Source organism: Panthera uncia, chromosome C2 (genome assembly GCF_023721935.1).
Source record: "Panthera uncia isolate 11264 chromosome C2, Puncia_PCG_1.0, whole genome shotgun sequence".
NCBI classification, from domain to species: domain Eukaryota; kingdom Metazoa; phylum Chordata; class Mammalia; order Carnivora; family Felidae; genus Panthera; species Panthera uncia.
Window position 1 is genome coordinate 144,504,727 of NC_064810.1, and position 10,286 is coordinate 144,515,012.

The following is a 10,286-nucleotide window of genomic DNA, read 5'->3' on the forward strand; positions in this document are numbered from 1 at the left end:
TTGTGGGCTGAATTGTGTCCTCCCCGCCCCACCCAAATCCCTATGTTGATGTCCTAACCCCAGTACCTCCAAAGTGACCTTATACGGAGATTGGCTCGTTTTAGGGAAATTAAGTTAAAGTGAGGACATTAGAGGGAGCTGTGATCCATTATGACTGGTGTCCTTATAAAAGGAGGAAATTTGGACCCCAACGGACACAGAGGGCAGATGATGAGGCCCCGGAGAGGATGTCCATCGATAAAGCAAGGAAACAGACCAGTACAGATCCTTCCCTCCTAGACATCGGCAGAAACCCACCCTGCCAAGTGCCTTGATTTTGCACTTCTGGCTTCCAGAATTGTGAGACAAGAAATTTCTATTGTTTAAGCCACTGGGTTTGTGGTACTTCGTTACTGAAGCCCTGGAAAACTAACATACACACCACAGTTATCTTTCCACATCAATAAGGACAGACCTCATTTTAACGGCTACACTGTGTAAGACTTTTAACTCCTGGCAAAGCAGACCCTGGCTTTAGTGTCAAAGCTCCTTCCCTGCAAACCCACCATCCCTTGTCCTCATGTAATTTATGCCGCAGGAAAAACTGAGGTGGAGAAAGCGTCTTCAGGATTATGTAACAGAAGTTGCCTACACACGGGTTAAAAGCTATTGTTTGGGGCGCCTGGGTGGCTCAGTCGGTTAAGCCTCCGACTTCGGCTTGGGTCACGCTCTCACAGTTTGTGGGTTCGAGCCCCGCGTCGGGCTCTGTGCTGATGGCTCCGAGCCTGCAGCCTGCTTCAGATTCTTTGTCTCCCTCTCTCTCTGCCCCTCTCCTGCTTGCACTCTGTCTCTGTCTCTCTCTCAAAAAGAAACATTAAAAATTAAAAAAAAAAAAAACCTGTTACTTTTTAATTCTCTGTGTCAATACTAAGTGTCAACATGTTAGTAACGAGGGGTACTTGATACAAAAGGAGTTCTCCCTTATCTCCTCAAAGAGAACCCTACGTCCAACAGCAGGATTTGGGGTAGAAGGCGAGGGATCAGTAATTAATCAGTCTTCTTCATTACGCACTTATCTGCACTCTCTGCCTCCCACACACAAAGACAGGCCAGGACGGGGTGCTGAGCACAGACGTAGGAGCAGGAACTCTCTGGAAACAAGGCTGGCCTCCCGGGCACCACACCCTTAAACCTGGACTCGGGCAGAAGCGCCACCCACAGCAGGCTAATACCCCCTATTCCGCATTGTTTTCACTGAAAACATCTTTCCTCCCTCTTTTTTTTCCTTGTACGGAAGTAATACTTATCACAGAAGAAACAAATAATCAAAAGAAGCAATACCGTAACACAACCCAAAGCAGAAAAAGATACATTACGATTTCGGTCAAAGCAGAAAAAGATACATTACGATTTCGGTATACGTGCTTACAACGTATTTCTGCATGTACCTTTAATGAAAATGGTTGTGCATCACAGCACCGCTCATAACCTTTTCTTATTCCATATACCTTGTCAATAAATTTTGACAATACTATATAAAAAAGACTGTAGACCAGGGGCTCAGTCAGTTAAGCATCTGACTTCGGCTTAGGTCATGATCTCACAGTTCGGGAGTTTGAGCCCCACATCGCGTGAACCCCACTCCTCTCTCTCTCTCTCCCTTTCTCTTTGCCCCCTCGCTCACTTGTGCGCTCTCTCTCTCAAAAAAAAAAAAAAAAAAAAAAAAAAAAAGGCTGCAGACCATTCTATCACACAAACGTGCCACAATTTATTTCCCGGTTCCCTCCTGCTGCTGGACATCACAAAGAGGTCTTTTCTTCTCTGTGACAAATTACAATTCAACAAACTTCTCTCTAGCTAAATCCCAGCATAAATTTATAATGATTTTCTTAAAATAAACTCTTAGAAGAGAAATTGCTGGATTGAAGGGTACTTAGCATTAATTTTAAATTTTTGATAAACACTGCCAGCTCATCCTTGCAAAAACTCTCCATTTGTATTCCCTCAGCAGTGTGGGAGCCGTCCTCTTTCTCCCTCTTGACCACCTTTTTCTCTTAACCGATTCCACTGGTAATCCTCCCCCGCATCATCCCCCTCAAAAAAAAAAAAAAACCCAAAACATAAAAACAGCAGCTCATTTTTTTAATTCGTTGCACACGCCCCTCAACAAATGTGAAGTAAAGAGACATTAAGAAGTTTCCGTATTCAGCAATAAGCTGTAAATAAGTCCCAGAGAGCTAGTACGCGGTATGGCTAATTTAGACAATATGGGACTATAATCATCCAACTTGCTAGTAGGCTAGGACTTAATTACTCCAACCAACTAAAAAGAAAGGATAATTATGTAATGTGACAAAGGCACTAAATGCCACCACAAGGGCAATCCTATTATAATGCAGAAACGTATGAAATTAACGTGTTGTACGCCTTACATTTACACAATGTTATACGTCGAGTATATTCTATAAACAGGAAGTTTCCCTACCCAGTAAAGAAAACTCAAGCAAGTAAGATGAAGGGGAGTCCAGAGGGTGTCCCTGTCCTCCGGGTGGAAGCAACAATGTGGAAGGCGGGACCACCCCTGGAAGAGAAAGCTCAAGTCCCGAGCAAAGGGAGTGAAAGGGCTACCGGGAGAATCACGTGGATCCAGAAAGTTCTCGAAGACACCACCCTTCTCTCCTAAAAGGTCCCAGGGACAACTCAACAATGGGAAACTGTTCCCGAGATCCCCAAAGCCTCACAGGGCCAGAGGGAGCAGATTCACCTGAACATCGTCCTTCCCCAGGACAAGGGAAGGGCATCTGGCCACCTTCTCAAGCCTGCCCCGGGCCCTGCGTCTGAACCTGAATCCAACACGGAAGCTCAAGAGCAAAGCAGAAAGCAGGAACCACGTTTCCCGCTCTCTTCTCACGCTCTTCCTTTACACGGTCACAATCTCCTATCCTCCCAGCCCAGCCCTGCCCTGGCCCAGGGGAAGGGATGGTTATCGTGACCCTCCTTTTACACAACCCTGGGGCCCGAATCATAATCCAGGGACGTGGAGATGTCATGACCAAGTCCACTGTCCTGGATCCAAACTTCTCTGCCCCGTGCCCCATTCCCAGGGGGCACGAGGACACCACCATGCGCTCTGTGCGCGTGTGCACAGACACACACACACAGTTCGATGCCCACCAGGCACTAACTTCTACCTAAAAGGAAGGAGGTGCTTGGGAGCAAGCTGGCTGATCCACTGGCCAATTCACTCTGAATTGAATGAGAACAGGTTAGACCACAAACTCTGGCTAAAATCCCCAGAAAGAAAGAGTGATTCATAAGCAAAACCTAAATAGTCAAGGGTAAGTATTTGTCCTGCAAAAGCGGTGGAAGCTTCAGTAAGCGTTTAAGTTCCTCTCGGCCATTTTCTAATCAGAAACTATCGAACATACGTCACGTACGTAAAACAACGGAAACTGAAAGGCTGTCTTTTTGATCCGCTTCAGAGGTCTTCTGGCTGACCAGCCACGTCTCAAAAACGCTCGCTGGCCTATAAGGTTTCACCTTCTGGAGAATGTAACTCCACCACCCAAAGATGAGCAAGTAGGAAATTAAACCATTTTCTCGAGCCTGCTTTACCTGTGTTCACGCATATTCCACACCCATGCTCGGCCTTTCTCAAAGAACTTCTCATTTTCTTGGTACTTAATCTCTATTTTGGGAAATTCTTTTATTTTGCAGAGAGAGGAGCTTGTTTTTAAGAATTCCTGAAGGAAACCTGCCAATAGACAGCTGTATCCTATCCTCAGCTTAGTAGCACATATTTATTTCACACCGGGCCTTCGCTCGACCTACTAAATGCCTGCTACTCTCTTTCAAAACTTATTGTTTTTAGTTCCAATATCAACCCAAAGTAGCAGACAAGAATATAACAGTTCTGTTCTCTTTTCCAGCTAAAATTAATTTCACTTGTGCCAATTATTTTCAGGAAAGAAATGCATCTCCAAAGGGCACTTGAAAAGGGGGGGAGGGGGTATTGGACAAGAACTTTTTGCCTCCAGGCAAATCCTTTATAGCATTTAAGGCTTGGCAAATGAAACTCTGGAGAGATAAACGCATTTATCAGGAATCTGCTTCATTAATCTGACAAGGAAAATTATGTTGAGGGATAAGCCACCAGTAATTAATATTTATTGTATCTCCACCGAGGAAATGACACTGCAGTCACCATTATACAAAAGAGAGAACACGATTCCTGCACACAAACTGCTTACAATGTAATCCTCAAGGTGCTCAAATAAGAGACAGAATAATGATATAGAATACACCGCACTTTACGAAAGAGCTAACCACATTTTGCAGAGGCCTGCGTTGAAAACTGCTTTCCAACAACAGAATGAACTGGCATGGATCCATTCCTGTTTTCCTCACTTCCTCAAGACTCTGGTACACACTTTTTAAGAAAGCCAAGTGTAAGAGTGTGCAATGCATGGCCACTAGTCATATCAATAAACACACAAATAGAACTTATTAAATTATAATTAGTTCCATACATGACTAACTCCAGGACCCAGCCTGCTGACTGAACCGATCAATTCATCCACCACCATGTTGTGGGGAGGGCCCACAAGACCTTATTCATCAAAGGACTCTACTCACAGGAGATGCCCGACAAACGTTTGTTGGGTGGGTAAATGGAGAAAAAAGGGAGGAAAGAGAAGAGAAGGCAAGAGAAAGGAAGGGGGAATGTAGGGAGGAAGATGGGGGGAGAAAAGTGGCAGAAGAGGAAGGAAGGGAAGAAACAAGAGAGAGAAGGGAAGAGGAGAGTTCCAAGAAGTTTTAACACACTGGCATGGTTCTCCAGCATATCCAAGAAATTCTCCCCACTGCCCCAAGTCTGGTGTTACTACTTCTACTCAAAGAAGAATAGGTATTTTCCACTTTATCTTAAGCCCTGGAACTTCAGCCTTAATTTTGAGTCTCTTCCAGTACCAATCTCCCAGAGAGAAAAGGACATTTTAACTGCACGTTAGACATCTACGGGCACGCCACAGTCCCAAACTCCTTATAGCCTCTAAAATAATCTGATATTGAGAAACAAGGCCCTACCTGGATGGGTTCCAGGTTCAAGTTCCAAGCAGTCCATGGAAGCCTTTCTCCTGGTTAATTCTAACTCTTTCTTCAGACCACGATATAGGTTGCTTTCACCAGGTAGCCTTCCATCATGTCCCCAAAAGGTCATTATCCCCATCACCCACAGGACCCATCATGTTTGTGTTATGTCCTCCATTGGTTAAGCTCTCCCACCCTCATCGGGCTCTGAGCTCCACGAGGATGAGGACCTTTTTTCTCTTTGGTTCACTCTTGTCTTCCTAGCACCTAGGACGAGCCTGGCAAACTGCAGGCAGAAAATGTTGGTTAGAAGAATGAGTATGGGGCGCCTGGGTGGCTCAGTCGGTTAAGCTTCCAACTCTTCACATCGGCTCAGGTCATGATCTTGCAGTTACGAGCTTCAGCCCCATGTCGGACTCTGCACTAAGCATGGAGTCTGCTTGGGATTCTCTCTCTGCCTCTCCTCTACTTGTGCTTTCTCTCTTTTTCTCTCTCTCGAAATAAACCTTTAAAAAAAGAATGAGTAAATGAATATACGAAAAAGAGCACCTAGGCATCTCCTTGGGAACTGGCCATCTTCCCCACTTCCTGGCATTAAAGAAGAAGGTCTGAATGCCACCAAGAGATGAATCCATATGAACACAGGTATCCAAATCACATCTAAATGTCAACCAGCAGGCATTAAAAATTGACAAGTCAAGGAAGTATGTACAATACCAGTTCTGAACGGACTGATTTTCTTCTTGCCATATCGAGACAGAGGATTTCAGTAATCAGAGGACAGAGGACAAGGTTTCATACTTTTCTTGCATGTGTCCCTGGGTCTACTTGATCACCATCAAAGACAGTGTTTAGCAGCAAAGGAGAGAAATTCACCCGTGCTAATTCAAGAAGGGGATCTGTTACATGGATACAGGAAGGAGGTACCCAGAATTTACTAGAAAGGGCTGCTCTCTGTCTTTCAGAGATATCCCAGTCTCTTACCTCTTAAAGTCTCTGCCTTTCCCACCTTCTTACTCTCTCCTCTTGCTCATCTGAAAACTTCCCTCCCTTGTCCAAATCCCAGCAGAGCCACCGGGGAGCTGAATCTACCCAGTCTCACAAGTCTGGCTTCCTTTCTTTCCCAATTCAGATTTGAGAGGAAGTAAATATGCTTGGCTGGCCGTGGATTAGATGCCTGCCCTGGTCCAGCCAGCCAACACTGACCTATGCCTTCACTACAGGGTCTCCTCTTCCTAAGGGGTAGCCCCTCCACCACTTTTGTGACGTTTAGCCCCATCTAAGATTCTGATATTCATGACATAGAAAGATACACACTATTTGCAAATATCTTAAAAACTCACTTCACAAGAAAATATACGTGTCCAATGGGACACCAGTCAATGCTCACATCTGTAACAACGAGTCAAAATAACGAGGCATTTCCCTAAACGTAAGCTGGTATGACATGAATGCCAAAGTTACACAGCTTCCTGTCAGCGGGTTCTAGAAATAGAGTAACTTCTTGTAAATGTAAACACTGAGCTCCAACTGAGCCCAGACCACCCCATCTCTTTTAGTTGCAGTACCACGTAATAATGCAAAATCCACGGTTTAAAAAGAGTTTAAGAAGAGACAAGGGCTCAATCCACAGTACCCTCTCGGTTTATACCTTTCCTGACGATCTCCAAAGTCTGGAATTAGCTGTCACCTACTTCCTCATATTAGGTTCACGGATCTAATGTATCTATTAACTTTATGGAAATTAAAATTAGTACCAAGAAGCACTGGGGTTTGCTACATCAGCTAACTCTCCCTCAAGAGCTCTCTGTAGTTTTCCCTATGCAGTTGTGATTCAAACGGTTCTCTTTTTCACGGAAATCCTTCTCTTCCCATGACTATCACCAAACAGGAGACGTAAAAAGGGAAGGTCTGGCCCTGATAATACTCTGGAAAGCACAGGATCCCCAAACAGAATTAATGTGTAACGTGCACAAAAGGTGGCTCGTGGGGCGCCTGGGTGGCTCAGTCGGTGAAGCGTCCGACTTCAGCTCAGGTCACGATCTCACGGTCCGGGAGTTCGAGCCCCACGTCGGGATCTGTGCTCACCGCTCAGAGCCTGGAGCCTGTTTCAGATTCTGTGTCTCCCTCTCTCTCTGACCCTCCCCCGTTCATGCTCTGTCTTTCTCTGTCTCAAAAATAAATAAACGTTAAAAAAAAAATTAAAAAAAAAAAGGTGGCTCGTATACCTTGTCCCTAATTTCCCCGCAAACACGCTACGCACCTCTAGAGTGTAGCGTGGGCAGCTCTACACTTGTTGACTTTCTCTCTGGTGACATCTTGCCTAGAAATCCTCTCCTCCTCGTCCTTCACAGTCAAAATCCTACTAGGTTTCCAATGGCTGGAGCAAAGCAGTGCCTCTCCATGAGGCTTGTCCTTCCCCACCCAGAAGTTACCACCACCACCACGCCCCTAGTCTCTCCCAGGCCCTCTCATGAGCAGGTGCCTTTTCTTCAAGTTCGTGAGGTCCGGGGAGTAGCCCCACATCCCCTTAGCGCCTGGCTAGTACAGAGAGACGCTACATTTTCAATAACTCGCTAAGTGTAGCCTTCAGGCTTTGGGGCACTGCTTCAGGTTTCCAGGTTTATTTTTTTCCGGTGGAAATGCTCTGTGTTTCATTTGCTATATTTGTGGCAGAGTCGGGAAGCCCAATTTGGGCGAATCTGGACATTTACTGAGAGAAAATGCCTTTTCTCCTTCAATTCAGTACTTAGAAATGAGTATCCCCCTTTAGACTTAGCTGGGTAGTGCTAATTTGCCATCTTTAAACTAACCTTTTAGAAAACATGTAATATTAGCTCCTCTTCCAGATACTATCTCACGATTCCCCACTGCAAAATAAACACATGCCGTAATTCCTTCCATAACTAAAATGTAAACACATACTCCACTCTCGGGATAAACTGGCTCTATTTTCATGTAAATTTAGTACCCGTAGAAGGTAACGCTCAGAGTGAGGAAATGCTCACTGGCTTCCTCAGAAGATCCTGACTGTATACCTTACTGTCCAACCCACCGCAAAGCACTGAAAGCTAAAAAGTATAATAATGTTTTAAAGATGCAATTCCTTGAGTAGACAGAAACAGTTTAAAATATTACTTCAAACTGAAAAATACACTCGATTTTAATTGAGCTGCGTTTATATTAGGAACAATTTCTTCAGCTTTCCCACTGGGTTGATCATCTCTAAAGAGTTCTACACCTCTGAAATTAGGCTCAAGAACGACGACCATTCTTACCCACTCAATTGCTGCCCCCTGCTGACGGAAGGATGAACAGCTTTGCCAGACACTGCCCTCTCCAGGGAAAATGGCAGCTATAGATACATACACCCCCTGGCCTGGTGGGTCCCAAGCCCTCCGGAGAATATGCAAGGGCCAACAAGGGTGCCGGGGTGGCTTAGTCAGGTAAGTGTCTGACTTCAACTCACGTCATGATTTCGCGATTGGTGGGGTTGAGTCCCACATGGGGCTCTGAGCTGACAGTGCAGAGCCTGCTTGGGATTCTCTCTTCCTCTCTCTCTCTCTGCCCCTCCCCTACTTGCTCGCTCTCTCTCTCTCTCTCTCCCTCAAATATTTTAAACTTTAAAAAAAATTTTTTAAAAAAAGGATTCTGGGAAGGTTGAGACTAATGAAGACAGAGGCCCCATATAGGTTAGCGGTTCCCAACCTTTATACCACTAAGGAACCCCACCTCAGTCAGCACGGACTTCTTGCTTTCAAGAATTTATCCACATAAGAAAACCAAAGTACCCAGCAAACACTCATCTAATTCCAGACAAAAGCAAAGAAACATAATTGCTTTCCTTCAGTCAGGTCTTTTTAAAGGGTGAAAACCTAAGAAAGAAGGTTCTAGAATCTCATGAGAACAAAGGCAAGAGAAATGTAGATAGAGTTAAATTTCCTTGGAGCGCCTGGGTGGCTCAGTCGGTTGAGTGCCTGACTTCAGCAGGTCACAATCTCAGAGTTTGTGGGTTCGAGCCCCGCGTCGGGCTCTGTGCTGACAGCTCAGAGCCTGGAGCCTGCTTCGGATTCTGTGTCTCCCTCTTTCTCTGCCCCTCTCCCATTCCTTCTCTGTCTCGCAAAAATAAATAAATGTTAAAAAAATTTTTTAATAAATAAAAATTAAAATAAAAATAAAAAATAAAAATCTTAGCTTGACAATAGCCAGACCCCCAGGATCCTGTAAGTCTTCTTTAACATATGGAAATCCCTTTAGAGACTTCCTTAGACCTCCAACCCAACTTCAAAGTATATAATCAATTGCTCCTCAAAACCATAGTGCAGCTCTTTCTGCCCAAGGGTCCTGTTCTTGTGCTATAATAAAATTACCTTTTGCACTGAAAACATCTCAAGAATTCTTTTTTGGCCATTCGCTCAGCAGCCCTGCCTCAGAATCCATGAACCCTAAGATGCCTTCTTAATGGGCTTCTCAGGAGGTCTGGGAATACCCACCAAATGCATTCAATTATCAGGTATGTGCCTGGGAAGATATTCCTCCCGAGGAAAGAGTCCTTGGTTTTCATTAGCTTCTCAAGGAGATTTGTGGCCAACAATAAATTAATCAATGAACGAAATTAAAATCTGTAGGCTCAGGGATGCCAGGCTACGAACTCCTAGTACAGATGAGGAGACAGCCTGCAGAGAGGGCTCCTGGGGGAGATGCCATGTCCTCCCATTCCTGTCCTGAGAGGCCACCATTCAAGTTTCAACCAAAGAAAAAATATCCCTCTTCCTCTTTATACTAACTTCACCATACTTTATTTTTCATTAAAAAAAAATTTTTTTTAATATTTATTTATTTTTGAGAGAGAGACAGAGACAGAGACAGAGCATGAGTGGGGGAGGGGCAGACACAGAATCCAAAGCAGGCTCCAGGCTCTGAGCTGTCAGCACAGAGCCCAAAGCTGGGCTCGAACTCACAAACCCACAAACCCAGGAGATGGTGACCTGAAGCAAAGCTTATGAGCTGCTCATCTGTCCCGCCCGCTTCCCATTAACAATTTTGAAGATAAAGAAAAGGCAACTACAACAGGCCATAATCCTTAACCCTTTACCCTGTGTGGTCAGTTCTCCTTGGCAAACAGGTCAGTCTATCTGCAAAGCAGGTCTGAGAAACAGGAGTCGTTTTTGTCTAACGTTCACTATGTTGTGATCCATAAAAACAGATCAGCCAAAGTA

General features: G+C 44.8%; 1 protein-coding gene across 2 annotated transcripts in view; it reads right to left on the reverse strand.

Moving 5' to 3' along the window:
- The window catches only part of OSBPL10 (oxysterol binding protein like 10), a 256,126-nt gene that overhangs the window by 88,656 nt on the left and 157,184 nt on the right, over positions 1–10,286 (reverse strand). The window lies entirely within an intron of this gene.